At 36.5% G+C, this 3950-nt stretch overlaps 1 pseudogene; it reads left to right on the plus strand.

Annotated features, from left to right (window-relative positions):
• The first annotated feature begins 1485 nt into the window (after window positions 1–1485).
• LOC113240305 lies at window positions 1486–3605 on the plus strand (annotated as a pseudogene).
• The last annotated feature ends 345 nt before the right edge of the window (window positions 3606–3950 follow it).

Here is a 3950-nt window from a genome sequence, read left to right on the forward strand (position 1 = left end):
GGGCATCAGATGGGAATAAAATATTAATATTTATTCTTGATCCCATGTGAGTAGGATATAATATAAAATAAAACAGATCCACTAGGGGAACTGGGGAATGGGAAAAAAGCCAACAACGGGCTTTACAGTGCCATTTCGAAGTGCTTTCTGTGTAGTTGCCGCCTACAGCATCTTCATAGAGAAGTATCAACAACGTACTAGCAAAATTTGATAATTCACATTGAACATTTTATATTAAATCAATACAAGCACTACGGCTTAAAGGAAGTAACTGACATTTTTTTGTGAGGTACTATTTTTAAGTACTGTCTATTATAGAGAATGATAAGAACATCTCTTAATCATACAATTGATCTCAGTACGTCGATGATCGATGATTTTTTGTCGGTCATCATCACCCTCCAAACGTCCCAATACGTGGGTACTTGTCTTGACGACTTCCCACGTTTTTCAAGGGTTGTGAAATTTTTCGACGTGCAGCTTTCAACATGTTTTTTCGTTACGTTATCGAGAGATTTTGCTACAAAACTTGCAACAAACAAGTTGCAATGTTGCAGCGCAGGTCACCCTGAAACACAAAAGTTGACAACCAACTATTTCTGCCTCTGCCTGCTGCCTCCGTAGACGAACGCTACCATGCCAGACTGCCTCGCAGAGGTGCCAGGTTCGATTCCCGGGCCGGGAAAAATATTAGCATTATATGTTTATTTAGTTATTATAATAATTGTGTAATTTCTCCAGCACCCTTCAGCCATAGGTACTACTACCGTGCTCCAACTGGATTGCCACCACTCATGTTCGCTATTAAATATTTTTCTAATTTCGCCATACGTTTCGCTTTTTAAAGTGTCTTCATAAAGACCGTCTGCACCAGAGAGTCCCAAACTTTTCTATGCCCTAGACCAGACTTCTGCTTTTTCTGTTTTATGTAGCAAATTTTTAAATTCATCAACTTCATATGTGTTTTGACAGTTGACAGTTGATACAGTGCTGCTCGTGTTAATAAGTTTAGCCTTATAGCGAGAAACTTTATAAAATTAATTTATATTAACCCGTATCATCCCAGTGTTCCATTTTTAAAACGGTTCCTTTTTTATTTTTTTACTCGAATTTTTGAACGCGTCTTTAAATTAATGTTTTTATGTTGGTATTACTGACATTTCTAGCTGTCATTTGAATAAATGTCATTTCACTTCGCGCGGTTGAAAACGCGGTAAAACATAAATTTATTTTGAAGTTTTAAGTGAAAATTATGGCAAACAGAAAAACGTAAGTAATTATGATGTTTACATTATACTACTGATAATTTAGGTTTTATACACATGCTATAATATTGTTATATCATGTCATAATACATATTGAGAAAAAAAAATGAAAATTTGTGGGTTGGTGTAAGTTTTATGTACCGTTCCATTATTTGAGCAGTAGGAACATACAACATGTAATATTTATACATTAGGATTTTTACTTTATTAGTATCGCCTCGTAATTATGATATTATTTTATTGCAGATTGAATGTGAATGAGATAATCTCTCAGTTGGAAGAAGATGACGACTTGTTCGCGGCTGATATTTTCATCACACCTCCTGACAATTGGCAAAATAGTGACGAAGACAGCGGTGACGAAGAGTTTGCAAGTATAAATAATTTATCTAGACATCAGTTACTGGCAGAAGCTGAACTCCGGGTCACCAGATCGTCTCAATCTGAGTCTTGGATAGTGAAGGAGCTCATTGGAAATGAAGAACAAGTGGAACCAACACCTTCCACATCGTCAGTGACGCAGCCTCCACAGCCCATATCCTCGTCGATGGTGACACAGCCCCCGCCAAAAAGAAGACGTGTTGAAGTCACAAGAAAGTGGAGGTTTGTAGATATTACAGAAAAAGCTGAGAAGGAGTACCGTGAACCAGATTTCCTGGAAAATCTGGAAAACCCAGTTCAGTTTTTTGAACTTTTTTTTGATGAAGAGGTGTTCGAATTACTGCGCTCAGAAACTGAAAAAAATGCGATTGAGAAGGGTAAACATGCATTCCGGGTTACTACAACGGATATCAAACATTTTATTGCCATTCTATTACTGTCGGGATATAACAGTGTTTCGAGATACCGAATGTATTGGGAACAAAGAGTTATTAGTTGACTGCAGTTTTCCAACAGTGGCAGCTCTTATGTCAAGAAATCGATTTGAAGATTTGTTGCGGTATTTCCATGTTGCCGATAATAATAATCTTGATCCTAATGATAAGTTTGCTAAAGTGCGCCCTCTATGGAATCTGCTCAATGCAAGATGGGTAAAGTACTATCCAGGAGATAAAAATTTGAGCATTGACGAATCTATGATTCCCTATTATGGGAAACATGGCACAAAGCAGCATATCCATGGGAAGCCAATCAGATTTGGATATAAAAATTGGTCAATTTGTTCACGACTTGGATATTTGATTTATGGTGAGCTTTATCAGGGAGCTAGTACCGGAAATACTCATCCTGAGTTGGGTGTTGGTGCCTCAGTTGTTCTGGATCTAATATCAAAGCTGCCGCAAGGTAGCTACAGTTTTTATTTCGATAATTTTTTTACATCTTTACCGCTGCTTGACGAGCTACAAAAAATGGGTCACGATGGAACGGGGACTGTACGAGCTAACCGAACTGAGAAAGCACCTCTAAAAGATCCGAAAGAAATGAAGAAAACAAGTAGAGGATCTCATCACCAATGTACTGATATATTATCTAATATCACTCTTGTTAGATATAATGACAATAACATTGTCACAGTGGCCTCGACTCAATGTGGTTCAGAACCCAAAAGCAAAGTCAAACGTTACTGTGATAAACAGAAGAAGGATGTTGACCAACCTCGTTGCTTCGTAAAATATAATAAATTTATGGGCGGCGTGGACCGACTTGATCAAAATGTGGGTTGTTATCGGATCGCAATTCGTCTGAAGAGATGGTACTGGCAGTTACTCATGTTTCCACTAAATGTTTCAGTCAATAACGCTTTTCAGCTGTACAAAATATCTCCAGCTGCAAAACAAAGTAACGGTACGCCACATGATCTTTTATCGTTTACGAGAGATATTGTTTCTACATACTTTCTCATGAAAGATTCAGCCCCTAATACTTCAACCGTGTCAAATCCTAGATCTTCACTAGCAGTGATAAAACGTGTGCCTGATGCTATTAGATTGGATGGTAAAGGGCATTTAATTGACAAACAAAATAAACAAACTCGATGTGGTTTATGCCATAAAAATACAACGATGAAGTGCATCAAATGTAATGTTGCTTTACATAGCAAATGCTCTTTTATTTTTCATACTCAATAACACATCCAATTATATATTTTTACGTAATAATTATAAGATTTAAATAATATGTTAGTTTACCTATTGTTTTACTTCGTACAATAAATAAGAAACTGAATACAATCGTTTTATTTCCCAATGAAATCCATAGCCACTAACAGTATCTTACATGTATGTATATTCCTAGTGTTCCATTATTGGAACGGTTACAAAACTAAAAATCTAAATTAGATATAATTTTTTTTGGTATGCAGGCCTCATTATACACCTATAAGCCTGCTCCGATATGATTTTCATAAAAATTTGACTTGTTTTACTATGGTTGGGATGATACGAGTTAACTTTTATATATTGCTTTAACCCAATGCAGTTCCGTACTTCATAAGAAAGTGTTATGTATATATGTACATGTACATGCTATCTACTGTACTGTACTATGAATATACTATATGTGTAATTGTATTTAAGGAAAGCCAAAATTTTAGTCACGACCTGCCTAAATGGTTCCACTCTCGTGGACCCTCAATAACATCTACTGCATACCTTTTTTTCGCTGACATGTACTCATTATAGATTCGAGTGAACCCCTGGGGGTCGATATATACCACTTTGGGAATCATCAGTCTATACTTTGTTA

This window comes from Hyposmocoma kahamanoa, unplaced genomic scaffold (assembly GCF_003589595.1).
Source record: "Hyposmocoma kahamanoa isolate Upper Pololo Valley unplaced genomic scaffold, ASM358959v1 129, whole genome shotgun sequence".
Classification (NCBI taxonomy): Eukaryota; Metazoa; Arthropoda; class Insecta; order Lepidoptera; family Cosmopterigidae; genus Hyposmocoma; species Hyposmocoma kahamanoa.